Below are 22,731 nucleotides of genomic sequence, written 5' to 3'. Positions count from 1 at the left end.
CGCTGTCAGCGCCGCCGCCAATCGCCGCGGCCCGCCCGGCTCCGCCGCCGCGGGTGGCCCCGTGTGCCGCCGCCGGGCCTGGCCGCGCGGGGTGCGCGGACTCTACGGGGCTCCGCGACCCCCGCGCCCGCCACTTCTGCTCGCCCTGGGAGAGCCCGGCCGCCGGTGGGTCCTGCCCGGCAGCCGAGGCTGGGCGTGATGGTGCAGGAACGGGACTGGCGTGCAGAGCTCTGGAGCTGGTGGAGAAAAGGCAGCGGGCGCAGAAGATCACCTCGCGTGGCGTTGTTAGTGAGGAGGCGGTGTCTCCGGGGAGAAAGGCGAAAGCGTTCGGTCACCACGGTGTGACAGTCATCGGTAAAACTGCATTTTCCGACGGGAATGGGAAAGTTTGGTGGTGAGTCATTTTCTCATTAAAGAGTGAATCTGAACGTCGAAAGCAGTTTGTTTTCCGGTGTAAGACTAGCAGAAGGTTTTGCAGAAACCCGTGTGTTCTGCGGCCAGCAGGATTTTCACGACTCACAACTCTCCCTCTGATTAACTGGTGATTGTCCCCGAAAAAAACCAAAATACAAAAACCAACCAAACACTGCCCCCCATCCCCACCCAAGCAAACAAAAAAGGCAACAAAAACACCCAAACAAAAAGAGCTCGGGATCCTTTCAATTATTGTCTTGTTTTGGTTTTTTCTTTTATGATAGATCATGGAACACAACCACAATACATCTCAATGAGTTATCTTAAAAACAAGTCCCTGTTACCATGGTTTACAGTTCCTAACTCCAAACTTTAAATGAAAAAGAAAACCCCTGATTTAACTAAAATGTATCCATACAAAAGTTATTATATCCACCTCATAAACCAAAATGGGGATATATATTTGATACTGTTAAATTATGCATAGACATGCCAAAATAGATGTATTTGTTACTACATGAATTATCAGACTAAGTTCTATTAGGTCTGTTTTGCAAGAGATCATAGGTATGATCTCTTTTGTGCTCTTAAGATTTATTATAGGAAAGATACAAAATGAGGTGTCCACTGTTACTGCAAACTGACAAAGCTTTATTCTTGGGGAACAAGGTTACAGGTTTAGAGGAAGCAGTTCTTGTGGTTAGCCTCTTTCAAAACACCAGTTTGAACTGAAACTGAGCAAGATGTGAAAGAATCAGCTCTGCCAGTATTGAAAATGTCTAGATTTACCTGACCATGGTGAATTTTGACTGCATTCACTGTAGTGAAGGCAGAGTCAGTTGCAAAAAAACCCCAAAAAACAACAAAACTTCATTCCTAGGATAGTAGATGGGATTTGTATTCTTGACCATAGTATTTATGCAATTTATACACTGCATGCGAAGTTGCTGATACTCATGTGGGATATATTAGGATCTCATCCAGAAACTTTCACCAATTACTTGGCTTTACTTATATCAGCACACCTTTCAGTAACAATCACCTGCTCTCCATCTTTTCACAAGACCTGGAATTTACAGTGGCATATTTTCTATTTAATTGGGATTTTAGCAGATGTGGTTGGCGGCAGTCAGGCTTGCCTCCAGGATTCTCTTCTATGAATTTTTCCACCAACCATCTCTTCAATCTGTTCCTCCTGTTCAAAGGTTTCTGAAGTAATAGCAATAAAACAACTCTTACACATCACTTTGCAGAGCATGTTAGGAAGTCTCATCTCATAACAGGTATAATTTACCCACTATCTAATATGGAATTTAGTGAACAGTGCTTATAGCTTTTACAAAAGCAACTGGGAGAGAGAGCAGAGATTCCATCTACTTGTTGTATTTGAAGCAGAACATTTTTTTCCCCTACTGCACATTCACCTAGCAGCTAGAACAAAAGACAGATGAATTTCAAGAGGAGGCACACACTCTTTTTTCATATTGTCAAGTCATCTTGTTCTTTTTTATGCCAACATGATTTTTAGATTTAATTGTTTTAAAGCTGCATCTTAACATCAATCAAAACTTTATTAGGTAGATAGCAAGCTATCTACTTCCTGTGCTGTGCATTCAAAATACCTTACACTATGATGGTGAGTTCTGGTTCATCTTTATGTGGGATTTGTATGGTGCTTTTGACAATGGAGAAAAAAACCTCATTATTCTTTCTTAGCTTCATTTTGATGAAAAGGGGTTTTTTTCTTCCCCCCCCCCCTTAATTTGGCCCCTGGAATTCATTTGCATTTCTCACTACCCTATGGAATGGCAATTTTTATTTATCTGTTTTCAGAAATCCTGGTAGACTTCTAGTTTATTCATCTTTCTTGTTCCAATATAGTCTATGTATAATGATGTCTGAGCTAACTTCTTCACTAGCTAAATCAAGTTGTTAAATTTGAATTTTTTTTAATATTTAGGGTGCAATATTGTCTGCTAAGTACTAGTAAAGGTGGCGAAAGAATTAGACATATTATAAACATGTGTGAACTTCACTGAGGGCCAGACAAATTATAAATACTTTATTTAAAAATACAGGGCTACTTGAAACTGTTATGTGTTGAAGCAGGTAAACAACACACAAGAAAGCCACATGATCTGAGGTCATACAGAAATTTATAGAATATTTAAAAACTGAACACATATCTTCAGTAGTTAGATAAACTGAGTAGTACAATTTAGCCCGCTATTTTTTTAAGATGTTAGTTACCCTAGGTTTCAAAGAGAGCCTTTTCAGATTTTTCTCATTTCAGATGAGTGCTTCAGAGAAGACGTTTAGAAAACACCAGACAAGTAGAGTTAAAATACAGCAAATAATTTGTTTTGTTTCAAAATATAAACAAGTATTTTATGGACAAAGAAGGATATTATTGCTATTATATTTTCATGGCAAAATAACAATGAGAAGTTGCTTTTCAGAATATTCACTTGCATTAGCAGCTTTCCAAGGCTCTTTGGATGACAATCTTCTAAGACAGTATTTAAAGCCACATAGTTTTATAATTTTAATAATTTGCAATATGTTCATTAGAGCTGTAGCAAGTTATGCCTAATTTAGTTACCTCATTAAAAAGTACTGAATAGAACATAGTCAAAACAAACTGTGTCAGGCAGGTCCCATTTCATTCCCCTGGATATCAGTGGCTAATTTCTGTTGGCATGAAAGGAAGCCAGATGCACCCCATAGCCAGAATTTATTTCTTAGATTCAATAGGAGTAGCATTGGTAACAATTTTCTTCATCTCACCTGTCTCCAGCTTCATTGCCAGACATTCCTAACTTCATGTAAGTAGTAAAAAAGATTTTCTCATTTTTCATTTTATGACTTTTGCACAAATTTACTGACAGACTCGATAATCTGGGCTTCTCTCATAGGTTCTTCACTTTAGATTAACTTTCTAAAATTCTTCTTATCTCTTTATGCTGCCTGCAATCTGAAAACATGCACGTGCACTATATTATCTTTGTCTCCTATAAAGCCGTATAACCATTATGCATTTTCAAACTCTTTCCACAGAATATTATTTAATTCAAAAACTGTGCATTTTCTTCCAAAATAGTAAAATTACTTTAAAAGCAGCCCTAGAAAATCCTGAAACAATCAGAAACAACATTTAACAATCGAAAAATCTTTAATTATGCCAATTTAGTTTTAGAAGCTAAGAATGTAATGTATTATGCATGACAGGATAACCAGAAACTTGAAAAAAATAAAAACCAATGCTTGACTTTTTCCTCTGTCTTGTGAGATGAAAAGCAATCCCTAGCTGCAAACAAGGAATCTCAACTCCTGTAAATACTTCATGACATCTATTTCATTCTGTATGTTCTTCCCCGCCTCAATGGTAGAAATTGTATTGTGACTTCCCCTGCTTTATATGCAGTGTCAATCACTGGATCATTGGATAGAATGTCCCACTTAAACATATCCTGGAACAGGAATGGATGCTAGCTGAGATACTAGATGCCATCACCACCTCACCTCCCCACAAAATGTTCAGCACCTGAAAAAACTGTAAGGATATAATTGCTGCATTAAGCCTAATTAAAACTTTGAAATTATACTTTGGATTCTAAAACCTAGACAAGGAAGGAGCTAAATTTGACAGTAGTGCTTAAGCGCAAGTAACCTGGAGTTTGCTCTGGAGAAACTGCAACATATTCAAATACTGATGAGAGAGGAGGTACAGTGGAAGACTGTCTTCCTGCAGCAAAAAGCCTGCCAAGAGGCAATGACCTTGCAAGATTTGTGTCCATGTTCTCTGTCCTTGGCAAGTGCAAGGGTTCCTAAGTTGTTTTGAGGCAATCCAAGACCAAGAATGGGCTTCAAAGGAGGAGAGAGAAAGTTGGAAGGAATAAGTGGACAAAATAAAGTGCTCTAGGAAAGAACTGTGAGGCAGAAGACCTACCTTCAGATCAGTGCTTCACATCTTCCTCCTGGCAGCCTCTGAGGCACTAGACACTATAGCTTGGGAACGAGACTCTGAGTATCTTTGAATGTATATTGCTCTCATGAAGTAGTTTAAAGTTTAAATGCAAGGATGTATTACAAGCAAAGTTTTTTTCCTTTAAATGGATACTGACCTTCCAGCTAAACATTCATTTGGCCTCATGGAAACAATCTGATTTTTCAGATTTTTTATATTGTTTCACTGGAAAAATGTGAACCTAGAATACAGTTATTTTATTCATCAGGAAATTAATTTTGTGGTGGAATCCCAGTTTTCCTATTCTTACTTATGCACTAAAGTTTTACATTTTAAAATCAAAGAAGTTCAAAATTTTTATTCTAAATTCTTTTTCATTGTATGCAAAATAGATCACTATTGTTTCTGATCTAATATCTACTTAGAAAATCATAGTATTTAGTATATAACAGCTGTTTACACAGTTTTAAAAAATTGATCCTTTGCTATGAGTAGCATGTAGAAGAACATGCGTGTTAGTAATTCTCTTCTAAAAGAGGTAAAATAAAGGCAAACAGAAATATTGTTTATTCATTTCTACATGGAGTATTACTGTAACTGGAATCTTGGATATAAAGGATGACAGGAAAATGAAACAGAAAAATTTAGAGCGTCTAACATTTTGGACTTTACAGGAACTATGAAACATACTGACGGTGAGTAATCCATAACCTTCTCTTGGTCATTCAGTTATTTGTTATTATGTCACAATAAGTTAGTAGTACCTGCAGAACAAAGATAGGCTGGTGGTAAAAGGTTAATTTGGACTAAGCAGTTTTAAAGTGGCTATATTCTGTGGTTTTGAACTGAAAAATATGTATTTATTTCAAATTTTCACTCAACTGAGAAATATTTAGGTTTCAGTATGTTGCCCTTCTTTCAGCTTTTGAGGCATTCATATCTGGTGTTCTGTTTTAGGCTTATCTCCTGTGCACATCGAGTCTACTGCTACACACCACAGCTTTAGCTGTAGCTCATAGCAACAGCTACAGTTGAGGATGCTTAAGGGCTTCTCTTCCAAAGTGCCTTTTCAGTTTCCTCCCTTCCCTTCCCTTCCCTTCCCTTCCCTTCCCTTCCCTTCCCTGCACCTTCCCGCACCTTCCCACACCATCCCGCACCTTCCCTTCCCTTCTCTTTTCTCTTCTCTTCTTTTTTCTCTTCTCTTCTCTTTTCTCTTCTCTTCCGTCTTCCGTCTTCCCTCTTCCCTCTTCCCTCTTCCCTCTTCCCTCTTCCCTCTTCCCTCTTCCCTCTTCCCTCTTCCCTTTTCTTCTTTATGACCTACTTGCCCTGTAGACCTCTTCCTCAGCTGGGCCTCATACTCTGCTTTGCCCATTCATCTACCAGCTTTAATCATCATCACTTTCAAGTACTATCTGCCAAGTCAGATTGATACTATCAGTAGATTTTAAAATTGTTGTGGTTGAGAAGACACGCTCATTCCAAGTGCCAACTAAGCTCAAAGAAGGCCACTTATTCTAAAATGTGTGCAATTAAATGAAAACTATGTACATTCAAGAATGTCTTTGAAGTTTCTCATTTGTTACTGTAGCAAAAAAAGTAATTTGATCTGAAGTAGTTCACACAATCCGATAATTACCTTTGTAAGCTCTTCCTCAGTTACACTGAAGTTACATAAACACATGCTATGACTTTTGTAACACCAAAGAGTCGAACAGTGTCAAAATCATATTTTGTAGACTGAATTCTACCCCCTAAAAGGACCGATTTCTTTTTTGAAAAGGAATATAAGCCCTAAACACTATCTTTTTTCTTATTTATTTATTTATATAAATTTATTCCCTTCCCAGCAATATTTATTGATCATTATCAGGTAATTTTCTTTTTAAGGGGAGAGGCAAAAGGATGAAGTTTCCTTCATAAAGAAGGCAACTGTGAGGGGTCTTCAGGCATTTCAGTCCTTTGGCAGATCTTGCTCAATACAGAAAAATTAGAATATATGGCCAGATCATGGGTATTCACATTGCCACTGCTACTCCACCAGCAGCTGGTTAAAAACCTGCTTTAAGCTCCTTCTATAAACTTGTAATTCCCAAAATGTTGTCTTTCTTTTGCAGTTGTTTTTTCACCATTGTTGGTCTATGTCCACAGCTCACTGAAGAAATAAATGACACCAGCTTTAAAACATCTGATTAGTTTGCCTTTTCAGATGATCATTTAGTCAAAGATGAATGTTCTCCTAACACATGGCCAGAAAGTTACAAGCAATGGAAGCAGAAGATTAAAGCTTTTCTCCTGTTGACCCTCTACTTTGCAAGCAGCATGTGTACATAAAAACAAGTCCTGTCCCAAGCCTTCATTCCCTTGTAGCCAACAACAGATTTACTGAAGGCCAAAAGTGAGCAAAGGAGTGGAGAAGAGAGCTGAATGAAGCATATGTGTCACAAAATGTGATCATTCATACATGATTTTATCTATTATTTTATTCTGATTCATACAATCATAGAATATTAAAGGTTGGAAGGACTTTAAAGGCCATCTAGTGCCAACCTCCCCTGCTATGAGCAGGCACCTCCCACTAGCCCAGGCTTGCCCAAGGCCTTATCCAGCTTGGCCTTGAACACTGTCAGGGTTGGGCCATCCCCAGCCTTCCTGGGTGACCTCTTCCAGTGTCTCACGACCCTCAAAATAAAAAATTTCTTCCTATTATTGTTGCAATCCGCCCCTGAATAATCCACCCCTGGAGGATTATTCAGGGGTGGATTGTAACACCCTGAAGTTCTGGTTGATTGATTACTTGGGGCAGATTCATGTGAAGTGATACTGAATGATCAGGATTTATATGTACATATATATGTATGTATATGTATCTATAGATATATATCACAGAATATTCGGAGTTGGAAGGGACCCACAAGGATCATTGAGTCCAACTCCTGACCCTGCACAGGACACCCCAAGAGTCACACCATATGCCTGAGAGCACTGTCCAAACATTTCTTGAACTCTGTCAGACTTTGAGCTGTGACCACTTCCCTGGGGAGCCTGTTCCAGTGTCCAGCCACAGTCTGGGTGCCTCCATTGTAATGGAGAGGGAAGATACCACCACTCATGGATCCAGCAACATGACTTGATTGTTGCAATTTAGGTATCTGTTGATCGAAGTGATGGTTGCTCGAAGTTGCTTCGATGGTTGATCGAAGTTTTGATCCATGGGGGTGGGGGAAGCTTGTAAACCATAGACCTCGATGGGTTAATATAGGTTCAGGTTTAGGTGAGAACACTCAGGTACCTCCCCGAGGGGGGAATTTTTGCAGTGTCTGTTCCAACACTGGGTCATGCACAGTCCTGTGGTGGAAGGCCCCAGAAGTCAGTTGAGGGTGGTCTAGATAATTTGTGGTCCCTTCTAAGACATGACTGCTGTTTCTCACATCAGTGTAGTTAAGCCACTTATGCCCTGTCAAGAGGGCATGAATACCTTCAAGCCTACATGTGAATGTCCCAATACCTCCCTCAAGGGAGAGGTTTACACCTGAGACAACTCTGTAAGGGAGGAAATTGGCTACTGCCTGTAGCAATGTCCACTGTCCCTGTGCTCCCTTTTATCTTGACCCACAATCTCTCGGTTGGCTCCTCATCCTTCCACAGGCAGAGTTCCATATGTTGCAGCTGGTTGGTGACATAGGGCCTATGCCCCCTCTTTGTCTCCCTAGTCTGTCTTTCTGAAAAACCCTAAAACCTTCCATTGCAATGCTCCAGTCATGGGAGCCATCCCGCCATGTCTCTGTGATGCCAATGATATCATACTGATGCAGGCATGCATGTCTCTAGCTCTCTTGCTTGTTCCCCATATTATGTGCTTTTCTGTATAGGCATCTGAACCAGGTAAAGGCCCCAGATAAAACCAGCTCACAGGCTGGAGTGTCTGGAATGCCTTTGCACTCTTCCAGGCACTCATTACAGGTATTTGCAGACAACTGGCAGGATTGGGATGGACAGGTGCCCCTCATCCCTTAACAAATGTGGTTTAAATGTGGTTAATGTTGCCCTTCTGGCAAATCCCTGACCAAAGATACTTTTCCTCTTCTTTGTCAGATGGACTCCAGGCTTCCCAAAGCAAGTCACATGGTCTGAGTCACCTGACTATGGTACCATTGTTCTAACCATTTATTGACCTGCCAAAATCAACTGGCCATTTCAAGCACCTCTCCTTTGACCTGGAGAACTGATGAAAAAAACAGGTGACCTCCAGAGCCCTTTACCACCTATCCCAGGGCTCTCTAGTCCATCTTAATGCTTCCCAGCCTGCTGTTGGCTATGTGCCCACGTGGAACACTTAACAGTGGGTAATAATCATTGGGATTAGCTAGGCTTGGCAGCTTCTCAGTTCTGATCCAGTTCTCATCTCTGATTCAGGCTTGAAAATGGGTCAGGCTGACAGATGAGTGCCTCTCTGTCTCTTAAATGGAGTCACCTACTACTATCACCCACCACCTTTTCTTGGGTGAACTGGTTGTTAATTTCTTGATTTGTGGAGAAGACTGGGATGTTCCAGTTATCTCTGGCTGTTCTTCCAGAGTGCCGGGTGTGGCCCTATTAGCCTGCAGAACTACAAAGTGGTTCTGGGCGATGATGTTCAGCTGGGTCAGAGTATCTGGTTTTGAAGAAAGCCCCTTCCTTTTATTAGTTCCTTGTCTCTTCCTTTTATTTTTGGGTTTTTTGAGTCTTTTTCCTCAACCCCCAATCCCAACCCCCTGTGTCAATGCCCTTCCTCCCTTCCTTAAGTGCCAGTGGATGAATTTTTGGCCTCAGTGGGCTCTGTCTTCCCCCACCATCAGGGCTTGGAACAACTGTCCAGCTCCCTCTGAGCTTCCCTGATATCCCTCAGTCTTTCAATTGCCTCCAGCAGCTTGACCACCTGTTGCTGGAAGTCCTCCACCAGGGCATACGTTTTAGAATTCAGTGACGTATCCCCCTCGCACTCCCTGATAATTCCTGACCTCTTCACTTCCTCTTTCTGCACTGCCAGTAGGTAGCTCATCCATCTGTTCATACCACGGAGAGGTGTCATCTCCACTGCCCTCCAGCATCAGTGGCAAGCTCAGGCACTCATTACAGCTGGAGATCTGGACAACTGCATGCTGATGTGTGAGGTCCATCTGGATCACCACGTTCTGACAGTGGCTTTTAACTGAGTGGAAACCACAGCTAATCCCCTTCTAGTTGGTTGGGTGATGACTCACTCCTAAATTCTCCTCAGGTACAGCCTGGGGGGTCATGGCCCACCCTTGTGAACTGCTGTGCAAACTGCCCTGTCACATCCTGGCTGAGGTGCCACACCGTGTTCACGCACTCCCTGGAGAGTTTAAATCTCCCACATGCTCCTGGCAACTCCCCCTCCATGTCCGATTGGGTCCCTAGAGCTTCCAGACCTGCATGGGGCTGGGAGCTGCTGATGGGTGTCCCTGAGCCAGGAACCCCCCTGTACAGCGTGATCCCACAGTCACCTCCGGGCTTGCCTCAGTCACTGCTGCCGCCACTGCTGCCCTCACTGACTGACGGTAAGTTCTCTGCAGATATTAACCTGGAAAGAATGAAATATCAAAAAGACTGTATTTTGGTAATCCCACATTCTTTTTTTCAGCATCCTTGAGTAGCAGGCATGGGAGTACTTTGTTCTTACAACCTTTATTATTTGAGGTTATCACATTCGACTTTCAAGGAGATGCTGCATATCCCATTTAGGTAACTATTTGCTTTGTTCAGCAAGTTGCTTATTAGTACAAAAAACCACCGATATAATAAACATGAAAGGCTTATCTGTGGATGTGAAGCATTCCTCAGCCCTGCAGGGAAAGAACAAGCTACTTCCTTTTGGGCTAGGAAGCTGCTCTGGGTTTTTACTAAGCAGCGCTCACTTTCTCAGCAGATTGGATGGTCCATGTCCCCAAAACCAAATGAAGTATCAAAGAAAGTTGATAGTCCGTGATATCCTGACAGGAAAAGTTCATCAGTTAAAAAAAAAATCCTTGTAGGGACAGAAGAACAAAAGTTCTCCAAAGCTAGTAGCGTAAAAGGTGGAGATGAGCGTATTTTGTAAGTATGTTAAACTATTTCCATTCCATTTGTTTTTCCTGTGCTTTGTTTTCATGAATAAATTAATTTTACCATGAGCAGTGAAAGGTAGCATCAAGGAATTTCCTTGTTTGGGACCTGAGTTTGTGTGAAAGAAACTGATTGCTTTCTGATGGTCCAGGTTAGAGAGGAAAATTCCTAATCAGTCAGGGATATTGGGTTGGGAATGGTACCTGAATCTGGAATACTGGAGTGCAATAGACAGCTGTCACAGTTTCACTGTTTACACCGTCTTATTTAACAAGGGCTCACAGAGGTAAGCTACAAAAAACTCATGTTAATCCTTCCTTACTTTTTTGTCTGTTTTTTTAAAAAATTACAAGGGCTTTTTTTCCCTTATTAATTTTAAAAATACTACAGCATTTGGGTTGTGGAAAGCAAAGTAAAATTTATTTAATAAAAAAGCTGTTTCTACTTGATTTTTTGTTGGAAAGACAACTTTCCAGAATTATTCATCTAGACTCAACTTATACTTCCCTTTTGAATGCTATGCTTTGAATGAAAGCATCCAGTCAGTGTTACAATAAAATCTCGGACAGAGAGGTTTTATTAATTTCTTATCATATATATTACAAGGCCTGTTGCTATTCTTTTTCCTCTAATTTTTTGCTTCATAACATTTTATCAAGCCCAATTCCATGACCCATTGCTTTTAATAACTACATTCACATTACATGTTTTTCCAACCATTGCTTTTCTGTCTTTTCTCCATATTCTCCTTGACCACTTTTCTTCTACTAAAAGGACTAAAGAATTTAGAGTTAAATCTTTTTCCCCACTCCCTTAGGCTGTGAGGCTGAATTAAATAAGCCCTACTAAAAGTAACAAACCACTCCTAGCTGTGCCATAGTGATATCAGTTGTCAGAATGTCAAAGGGAATGTGAGGACTGAATTCACTGTCACTGCTATTGAAGGAAAAAATCCAAAAGACCAGAAAACCATCAACATCAGAAGTCCTGTGACTCAGACCTGAGAGGAGCTGATACACAAATAGCAGTCTTCCTAAGGAGAATATATATTTGCACTAGCCTAATGGAAATTATTGCTGTCAGGGTCAGTAGCTGAGTACATGTTCACAAAGTGAGCGTGGCATTACTGAGGCAAACATACTGGACATTGCAAGAAAGATGATAACCTCCCCCCAGACAAAACTCCAAAACAAAGAGAGGGTATCGCCTCTTCCAAGCTCTCTGGGATACTGCAAGTGAGCACTGTAACATGGCAGAATTTATGAGTGTGACTAATACAAGGTGACAGCTCAGTTCAGATCTCTCTGCCCGTCTTTAGTGAGACCATTTTAATGAAATGTTTGTTTACTCTTCAAAAGCTGAACTCAGCTTGCAGGGAATGCCTATTTTGTATTTATCTGAGTCTGGTTTGGAAGAGCTAGATATTTAAGTGACTAACAAACCATAGCGTTGGTGAGTTGGCCTCTTATGGGAACAACAACAGCTCAGAAAATAACTGCCACCTCTTCACTACAGGCAGCAGATTCTTGCCTTCAGGATAGCTATAGCTATAGGAATTCCCAGGGGAATGAACGCAGTAAAGGATCAAAAAAGATACTTTAACAGGGATTATTTGCAAACAGTGGTGGATGGGCTATTTTCAGCAATTATTTTAACAAATTGACACAACATTCCCACCATTTCCTAAATAATATAACTATTGCAAAATGCTCATAACAAGTAATGGTAGAGTACAGTTAAAAAAAAAAAAAAGAGAGTTTTAAGAGAATAAGAATAATAATGGTGTTAGATAGCTGCACACAACAGCAAATATGTTTTTTATTGTCTTTAATAACAAAAAGAAAGAAAGGTTCCAAATAGGATAAGCACATTTCAATACTGGGATGCTAGAAATCGAGGTGGATTTTCTCTCTTTTTTTTCCCCCTTGGATTTTGTTCCAAGACAAACGAGGGGCAAAATATAAGTGAAGTGAAGATGTGCTGTGCCCTGCTTATAAATCCACAGGATCATAAATCAAGGGTCCCAACTAAGAATAAGAGTTAAAAGAAGGGAAAGAAAAAAATCACAGGCTTTAAAAGCACATCTTTTTCCCAAAAGACTGAAAAGATATTAGTCAGCATGGCATCTGAATTTTTTGTGTGCTTTTGCATGGGAGAAGAGAAAGACACACAAAGATTAACTATAGAAAATAGCACCGCATGGGGTACAACTGAATGCCCGATGGCTTTCCACTACGTTCACAGCATCACAAACCTTTGCAGGCAAGACCATCATTCTCTGGTGCAGCCACAACAACTTTCCAACCACTCTATCTGAGATCTGCAACCCTGCACCAAGCTTTCCTCTTCACTCAGCTGTACCATCATGTGTCTGTTCCCTCTGGGATTCAGAAAACTAGTCAACATGAGCTTGTCCCATGAGCTCCAGCTGTCCACAGTAATGTGGAGGTGGTTGGCTTGGTCTCACCTTCCTGTCATCACATGCAGGTTTGTCATTTGTCCCTTGCAACACACTATTCCAGCAACCAGACTAGGCCTCTGAAATGTTCCCCCTTAAAATTCTATGATTCAATGAACATAATTACAAAAGAATATAATATTTTGCTGAATTTTCAGCAGTCCAAAAGCCATTACTAATGAGGACAGATCAAATTCTGCTACTTTCATTAGGAAATAGACAAATATGTCGATATGAACTGGCATACAGACCTAGTAAAAAAAGGGTGTAAAGACACTGTGATGTTCATTTAATCATTGATGAGTACTCATATAACATTTATGGCAGTCAGTATCAGCCAAGGTGAATGTAGACAAATATGTTTCATTTTATTAGATTGCTAGGATATAGCAATCTAATAAGAATATACATAGAGTTTAAGACATGGTGTTACAGACTTTGTATTAAGTATTCTGCATGAGAGTTACACATTTGATTGTTGTCTCATTAATTTTATCACTATCATTATATATTACTATGAGCTACAAAATTGAGGAAGCATATTTTGTAAATATTTCCTAGTTAAACAGTCTGCTAACTGGCAACATGAATTTTTCAACCTCTTGTGAAGTGGGGTCCTATATTGGCATTTATTTCAACAGTGGTAAAACATAATCTTTCATTCCCTGGCCTATGCTTTTTCTCATTTTTCCCTCCTCTCTGAAGAACACTTTTTAAAAATTGCTTTTACACAGTCCTTTTTAATGGATTTTCTTTGCAAGGCTTCTTCTGTTCAAATATACCAAATATACAAGTAGAGATTTATAGATTATAGACTTATAATTTATAGATTTATAACTTATATACTTTATAACTTATAGATGTATAGATTATGCACAGAAGATCCTCTATAAAGAATATGCCTACGTGCTTTTCTGCATTTACGTCACCAGAAGCACGCGGACAGATAATCACACTTTAGATTTTAGATAGTCAGAAAAAAGAGGTTTTTTTCTTATTTCTTTTTCCTCTCTGTGTTTCTGAATAAAAATTTTGTGTAAAGTGTAGTATTCATGATTAGGATATTTTGTCCTTATCCCTTGGATACTGTTTTAAAGCAGTTTTCCTAGCACCAGCTACATCTTCACCATATTCTAGCTCAAAAAAATGCACCTATACTTGGATGGCAACATTATTCCTATTTCACTGTGAAAGACAACGAGACTTTTATATACAAAACCTGAATTTCACTCAGATAGTGAAATTTTTTGTCAGGCAAATATAGTATCAGTATTCATATTGAAGTAAGTAAGTCTTAAATTTCTGGTACACTGATTTCCAACTCTGAGTGGTTTTTTTAATATATTTCCATGAATACTTAAAATATCACAATGATTTTGAGCCCAGAAGATCTTAACAGACAGAGAACTGGAAAAAAATTCTGTTTGATTTTCACTTTTGTTTGGCAGTTTCACTGGTGCTTTCTCCTAACAGAAGAGCATACTACATTTTGCAATTGCAGCATGCAGCATTAGATGTATTTCCAGGCAAATATCCAGGCCTGCACTGTATGCTTAACATTATGTTACGTATTTTGTATTAAAAGGCACAATTGATAGCCAAAGGCTGCTGAATTTCAACATTACTGTGTGAGTTATTTAATTCCATCCTTTAATTGAACAGTAGCCCCTCACTGTTCTGATAGCTGCTAGGCCTATATTTTTACTTTTCAGGTAACCATTTGAAACCAAAATATTCTGGAGTACCAGTTCAATGGAGAAGATGACATGCTAATGAAAGGACACTAGTAATTCAGCCAGCAGGTATCTACCAGTCATGATAGATGTAATCTTTTTTTGATTTTCAAAAATGTTTTAACTACAGCAGCTTTTTGACTTGAACTTAAATCTGATCCCCCTCCAAGCTTTTCTTATTCATTGCAAACCAGTTTGTTATAATTGAAAAATTCTGTGTGACAGAGAAAAAAATATAGGCTTGTTTTTCACATTTCATTCCATAACCTTCAAAGGTAGCATCTTTTGCTGGACTTAGGTACTATTTCTCTATAGTAGTATAGAGATTTCTAACAGAACCTGGATAAACACAATGTTATTTACTTATGAAGGCATTTAAAGCCTTCATCTTCTTTCATCCAGTTAAAGTAAACGTGATAAATGTGTCACTTTTATCACTCACCATAACACCCATCATAACACCAATCAGCAAGAGGTGCTAAAAAGCAAAATTAGCTTAATCAGAACCTTTGTTCTTTTTATCCAGTCCTAATTTCCTGTCCAAAGGTGGGTTTTGAAACACGTCTAAAAATCACTGTTTTCCCCAAGGAAGAGAGGAAGTAAATTTAAAAATTATTACTTCTGAAGAACTATTTCCTATCACATAACCAAAATAATTGCTCACACTATCAACAACACATATAGAAGGGAAAAACGTGAAATGAGGGGTGGCTAGGGCTACATCAGGCCTTGTGTACCAGAGCCGAATTTAATTGTGCACCTTTAAACTCTCCTACAATATCCTTGTTTTGTTCATCCAGCTGTGGTAGCTATGTGGGTTTTGAAAAATCGTGATCTTAAACATAAAGAGATTGATTCACAACAGGTGTAAATCAGAGATTCTCTAGATAATGAAGACCATAGATTCTGAAAACAGACCATTGTGCCAGCCTGAGGTTTCCAAACATTGCAAAGTTTTGGAATAATTTCTTACAGTCAGAATGTGATTTAACTATGCACACTTAATGCTGAATACTTTCATGTGCCATTGAAATTTATCCTGAACAATTCCAAGCTGGAGGGGATAGTATTTAACAGACTAGATGTGATAGGAAATATTCTTCTGTCGCATACATACTTTTGGGTTAATTTCACAGACTTTACAGAAATGATTCTGGGTTTAGATCAGCATAACTGACAACTGAACATACTCTAAAATCCCTGTGATGTTTAAGGTTGTGGTAAATATATGCTCCAGGCAGATGATTAACAATTTCAAACCTTTGAATACTATTTTGTGAACTGTGATGACACAAATGGCAGGGTGTGCACAAATGTTGTAAAGGGACCAGCTTCCTGATGTGAGTGAAAGCAGAAGATGCACCATAATCTCCAAGGTCGTAGAGCCTCTCTGCTGTCTTTAGCTGTTACACAGCCAGACCTGGGACTTCACTATACTTTCAAAACTTGACTTCTCTAAGTATTATCTGTAAAGAGTTGTACCTTTAAACACTGAACTCCAGCACAGAAAAAAAATATTCTGAATACACAGATATCAGAAGGAGTTTAATAGAATTTGAGCCATATGACCAATATGACCATTTTTGAGAATATTATTCCCGAAAATTTGAATGCAGGTTCCTCCAGTTATTCTCTTTAAAGGAAAAACTTCCTTAAGATGTTAATTTGATTGGTTATAATAAGTCTCTGGATAGACTTGCAAAGCTAATTCTCTTGCTGACATGAGTAAGGAGGCTCTTAAAATCACTGGTACAAATTCCCTACTGGCTTAGATTAGTATAACTCTGCAAGATTCAGTTGAGATACACCACCATCAACAAAATTAGTAGGTGAGGAATGAGTTGAAATGGACTTCTGTTATTCTGAAATCCATGTGATTCTCCTTTCTTGCATAGGCTACATTCCAAAACCAGGCTCCAATTTTGCACCGGATCGATAGAGTTATGTCTGGTTTTGTCTGGTTCTCATTGGAGCTTTCCATATTCCACACACACAATGACAGATTTATTGCCTGTCACAGAGTAAAATGAAATACAGCAAGAAGGAAATGTAGTCCATTTTGACTTTAGAAGCAAAAGCTTAATTAAATCAAAGTACTGGCACATTCAGTTCTCACACAGACCTGGATAAATTGTCAAGTAACTCCAGTCACTTCGATAATGATTCCTTAAATATACATCCAAAAGGAAACAGCTTCTATTGGCACATTTTTCTTTTTATTCTTATTATTTCTTATTATTATACAGTACTCTTGTAACACCAGATACTATCTGAGAAACTATCTGATATGCTTGTATATGCTGATATGCAAGTAATCTGCTTTTGAGCAATCATATTATATTACACAAGAGTTCTGCTGTATGTATTTTCAGCACAATAAATAAACTACATATAAATTGAAAAAGCACCATACTCATAACATGTCAAAAAAAATAGAATGAGAAGAAAAGGTGAAATGAAAAAATGTGTAGAAGAGAAGACTGCTAAATAAGTGAGCCATACTTAAGTAAGAGGTGATAATATGTATCTTTCATTCTAAGTAATGCCTTTTTCTTCACTTTTTATAGATGAATGGGCTGGAAATATCACACCTAGGTCAGTTAAGAGTAAGATGTCCCTTTGCTTTGTTCAACCTGAATCAAAGCTTCTAAGCAAGTATTGTATGGTGAGTACAGGGGTCAGTGAGGAAGGCATCAAGTCTTTTCAACGGAGAAAAATGATGTTATAAAGCTTAAGCTCCTTCAAAGGCTCCCAGGTAAGAAAAAATATATTCTCCTAAAGGTAGAACAGAAAGAAAACCCAGACAACCTCCCTCTCATTATTCATCACAATTAAATAATCAGAGAGATACACATTCTTGACTGGCTACAGCATATTTTCTGGTTTGTTTTGGTTTTGGAAGAGCTAGTTAATCAGAGCTCTTTCCAGTTTCAAAGGATTAGACTCCCACTGGCCATGTGAATCCATGACGGAATATGATTTAAACTCACAGTTAGAGATAATATTGATTATTTTAGCTAATGTGAGAATATGATGTCTTATATCTAAATTTCCTTGGTCTAAAAACGGACAGGACTCTTCTTAATATAACTTCCACATGCTGTGAGAGAAAGTGCTTGGGTTTTAGGGTAATGGAAGAAAAAATATTAAAATAATGTCATTAGATTTTTTGGGCAAGGGGAGTGGTGCTTGCTAGTCATATTGTTATAGAGACCAGATAGTGGGTCAGACCACCACACCTTTTCTTACATTCTGTTGTTGCACCAAAATCATTCACCTTCAGTATCTCAGAGATGCTCCTGCATCTATATCACCTTCCAGATGTGTCTGATATTCACAGATGGTGGAGGTCTCATAAACTGGAAATACCTTCCCCCCATTGTTCTGGCTACATGCTACTTAAAAAAAAAAAGTAATTATGGAGAGGAAAGGCCATTCTTTTCTGCACCTTCTCCTGCTACTGGGAACACAATAATAGTCTGTAGCTGTGCTAGCTGGAGATGGGAAAAAATAATAAATCTAACTAAATGTCTTTTTCTGTCCACTGATCTCAACAGCTGCTCGTGGAAAGGATGAGACAGAGTTCAGGTGTTTGGCCACCACTAGCATCTCTGACAGGTTCATGTCAATTCAAATTCAAGACTAACTTTCTCAGAAAAATTTTTCATTCCAGTTTTCCTACCAAAATCTCTGTGTTTATGAAGTCATTTTCCATGAAAAATATTATACTTCATTATATTTGAAATTTGGAAGATATTCTTTCAAATGGCGTTGTTTTTCAAAGTGGCATTTCTTTTCTGTAGCATCTCCTGGGTACAGGAATGGTCCTCTCCTCTCTCCACAGCTCTGGAGATTTTCAAACAGTCAGGCTTCTGGCTCTTATTTGCTCCAGTATCTTATTTTCCATTAAAGTCTTTCTGAAGCTACGAAATGAAATAGTACAGGCTCTTTATTCTCTTTTTACACAGTAGCTGTTACAGTTCTCCAGTCTTCTGTTTCTAGACTGTTACTAGGACTCTTTTATCCACTTCACAGAGACCCAGCCCACTTGCTGTGTGTAGTACAATAAGTGACAGTGTTATATTTAAAACATAATACAAATATTAAATTATTAAATTATGAAGATCATAATTGCAGTATGTCAGTGAGATTAAACTGTGCACATTCTTCACAATAAAATTGAATATTTTTACCTCACAGGCTTTTCATAATCAGCATATTCAAATAGAATCTCTGCACTAGCTAATCTTTAAAAATCAAATTTTGTGTGTGTTGTATTTAAGACCCACAGGTGAAGTGTCTCTGAAAGATAATCTCTCTGTTATTTTCCAGCTTTAAATTTGAAGGTGAAGAACTTTGCTGTTTCTATTCTTATTTATGCTGCGACTTCAAGTGGGAACTGCTTCAAATGGGAGTCTCATAAAAGAATAAGAATCTTCTATTTTTTAGAGAAGAGGGTGGGTTTTTTTTTTTTCCCCCTTTGCAGCTCTGGAAAAGGGCTATCAGAGCCTGAAAGAACATTTACAGAAGTCATTCTTAAGTGTCTGTCTATCTCTTAAGATAAAAACCCCACAGATACTGAACTTGCCTCCAGTTGCTACACAGCATACAACAAATAGCTGTTTATTTGAGATAGGCCCAAATACTGTTTATTGGGTGCTCAGGTGCTGTCTATTGGCTTCAGTGTATGTGGAGAATGAGCCAGCTAGTCATGCAGCTATTGACTTTAATTTAGCTAACCTATATAAACCAGCAGGCTGATCTGTACCTGTGTTCAGTGGAAAAGTTGGTTTAAATGATCCCTGGTGCTGCAAGCACAGCATATCTTCATGAAAATTTTCAGTCTTAATTGAATTTGTATAAATGAACATATATGTATGTGTCTGTGTGTGTTAATTTGCCTTTAGAGAGTAATATGATTTTATGATTTAATAATTTCTTTATTATACAATTTCTTGTGTAATTTTAACTTCTCAAACTAAGAATTATTATTTTCCTATAATTTTGGCATTATTTTGTCCATTAAAGACAACTCTTCATTACAGAGTTCTTTGGAGTAATTTCCTCTGAAAAAAAGTGCTTTGTAAATAATGGACTTTCTGGCTTAGTGCCTAAACAATATCTTCTGTTGTTGTTGTTATTTTGGCAATTAAAATATTTTTATAGTTGAATTGGAATTATTCCCATGAGTGTAAAGGAAAAGGCATTTCATAAGTGAAGATGTTTCCACCATTATTACTGTCATCTAACTCACCACACATTAACTCTCCAGCCCTAACAAAAAAATACGTCCAGAACTTAAATTTTAGTCCTTCTGTCAAGGCAAAGATTTGAGCCTGATTTGTTATAACTCTAACAATAAATAACTCTCTAAAATTTTAATTTTTATAAAAAGTTTAGGGTTTTGTTGGACTAGAAGGAAAGAGAATAATTTAAAAATCTCATTGCTGAAAATTCCTCTCCTTAGGTGACTGAACCCAATATTCCATACCTTCTCCAATGAACACCTATTAGGTGTTAAGCAATGTATACATGGCTATGCACAGCATGCAAGCTTTCTCCATAGAATATAAGTTTTCAACATAAATCCTTTTCTAAAATGAGTCAATAAGAGCTTAGAGTCCAAGTCTTCCTTCAGCTGTGTGCCTTCAGCCGCAAGCTGCTTAAGGACCACACAGCTGCGCACTCAGTTAACTCTGTCCCTAGTGGCATGTGGAGAGAGTCCAGAGGGCAAAAATGAGACTACTTGTGGGTTGGGGTAAAGCCACTTAAGTAAGAAAAAAAAGAGGAAAACTGCTTTCAGATGTTGCAAAACCCCAATCCCTCACCACCAGAATATCAGTGTCCAGCCATTACCCAAGCAAAAGAGACTTTCAAAGAATTTTCACCCCTCTCCATTCTTTATTGCTGAACATGACTTTGTAGGGCATGGCATAGCTCTCTGATTAAGGCAGTTCAGCTGTCTTGGCTGTGTCCTCTTCCAGCCAGTCTTCTCGCTGAGAGGATAAAGAGGTAAATAGAGATGGTCATGATGCTGTGCAAGTACTGTTTAGCAATAAATAAAACATCAGTGAGTATCAACACAGTTTCACATGGGATGCTGTGAAGAAAATTAACTCCATGCTATTATGATTTATACCTTATTCCATGCCATTTGTACTGTGCTCAGGTACTACATTATTTAATCTATTTTCATAAGACACCACCATTCTCTTCCCTACCTTTTGACATATTTACAGATAATTCCCTTCATGGATCACCCCCATTCAAATATCCATTCAAACATCCATTCAGTTAATTTAGTCCTTGAGTTGGGTTCCACAAGTTTTCATGGTCATTCAGGACGGGAGAGATGGTGTGTTAGGTTATTGCTGCATTTGTCCCATTCCTTACAAGGTTCTTCCTCCATTTGTTTGTGTGACTCTTGCTTTGGTACTTCTGGCATAGAACTATGACATCACACAGCAATGGCAATATACAATTGAGTCCATAGATTATTTTCACCCAAAGTTAAACCTCTTCGAGGTGCACACTGGATTTCCCCATCATTTTGCGTTCTCCACCGAGGTCCTTGAGAAAAAGGAATCTTGTTTGCCTTTTCCTAAGCCATACTTTCTCAGAGTCATTAATGTGCACCATAGCAACTGTATGTCCTTCTACAGTACACAGGGATTTTGTTTAGGCAGAACCAGGTTGTTTAGCAGACCATCTAGTGTTAATCAGCCGAGTGACCTCTGCTGGGCTTGTATCTCAAATGATTAAAGGTCCCAACACCCATCACTCTAAGTGTAGTTTTTAACTGTTCAGTTAAAAGTTGGTGTGTGATAGATCAAGGTATCTATGAGTACAGTAGTCTGATTTGATTTATACTTGTTACCTGGGAGAAGAAATTGATCCCCACACCGCTACAATCTCCTTTCAGCTGAATGTAGAGTGTGATAACATTCTCGTGAGCCTCCTTTTCTCAAGGCTAAACCATAAGGCCCAGCTCCATCAGCCAATCCTCATAAGACTCTAGACCCTTCCCCTGCTGCATTTCCCTTCTCTGGACATGCTCCAGCACCTCAGTTCTTGTAGTGATTGTCTATCATACCAAGTAAGCAGCAAGCCAACCCTGTACCTGATATTAATACAGGCTAGGGGATTAACAGATCATGAGCAGCCCTGCCTAGGGCTCGTGTTGAGGGTGTTGGTGTATGAGAACCTCAACATGAGCTGGCAATGTGCACTTGCAGCCTGAAAAGCTAACCACATCCTTGGCTGCATCCAAGCAGCATGGCAAACAGGTTAAAGGAAGTGATTCTGCCGCTCTACTCTGCTCTTGAGAGACCCCACCTGCACTGCTGCATCCAGCCCTGGGGGCCTCAGTACCGGAAGGACATGGATCTGTTGGAGCAAAGGAGGCCCATCAAGATGATTAGAGGGATGGAGCACCTTTCTCATATGAAGACAGTGCTGAGAGCATTGGGATTTTTCAGCCTGGAGAAGAGAAGGCTTTGCGGTTGACCAAATTGTGGCTTTCCAGTACTTCAAGGGAGCCTTCAAGAAAGCTGGAGACAATTTCCAAGGTGTCCTGGGTTGCAGTGTATTCTATTACCATCCTCATGAGCTGTTGAAATCAGGTGGGGCAGTGTTTCCTTGCCTCCTGCCCCCAGACTATCTTCCTGTTAATGGCCCATCAATGCCATGCCGCATGACTCAGAGATAACTCCCTCTGGACTATCTTCTGTTAATGGCCCATCAACGCCTGGCCTCATGACTCATTACCCCATTGTGAGATGCTCCACCCAGAGGGAGGAACCAAGCATTCCATCCTGATAAAATCTGAGATTCTGAACACCAGAGACAACCTTTCCACTGGATTTCCAGAGGACAGGAGCTACATAGCCACCACTGGACCTTCTGAGGAAGAGCAGACCCTTTCTATAGGATCGCCACCTCAGGACAACTGCAGCCACCATTCTACCAGACTGCTACCGCCACCCTGACTAACAGGGTGTCAGGTTGTATCCTGACTCTGTCAGTTTGAACCAGTGTTTTCTTTTATTTTTTTCCTT

General features: G+C 39.2%; 1 long non-coding RNA gene across 2 annotated transcripts; it reads left to right on the top strand.

Annotated features, from left to right (window-relative positions):
* Positions 1–53: 53 nt before the first annotated feature.
* On the top strand, positions 54–22,307 carry LOC109143698. 2 transcript variants are annotated; one of them, XR_005603953.1, is made up of 4 exons: positions 54–394; positions 14,654–14,743; positions 17,242–17,429; positions 19,007–22,307. It is a non-coding gene; the product is annotated as an uncharacterized LOC109143698 (long non-coding RNA). The 2 variants fall into 2 exon arrangements; XR_005603952.1 differs by having other exon boundaries at positions 17,242–22,307.
* Positions 22,308–22,731: the final 424 nt, after the last annotated feature.

The sequence above is a fragment of the Corvus cornix genome, chromosome Z, assembly GCF_000738735.6.
Source record: "Corvus cornix cornix isolate S_Up_H32 chromosome Z, ASM73873v5, whole genome shotgun sequence".
Classification (NCBI taxonomy): Eukaryota; Metazoa; Chordata; class Aves; order Passeriformes; family Corvidae; genus Corvus; species Corvus cornix.
Note: the sequence above shows the minus strand (reverse complement) of the source record. Positions and strands in the feature narration are given on the sequence as shown.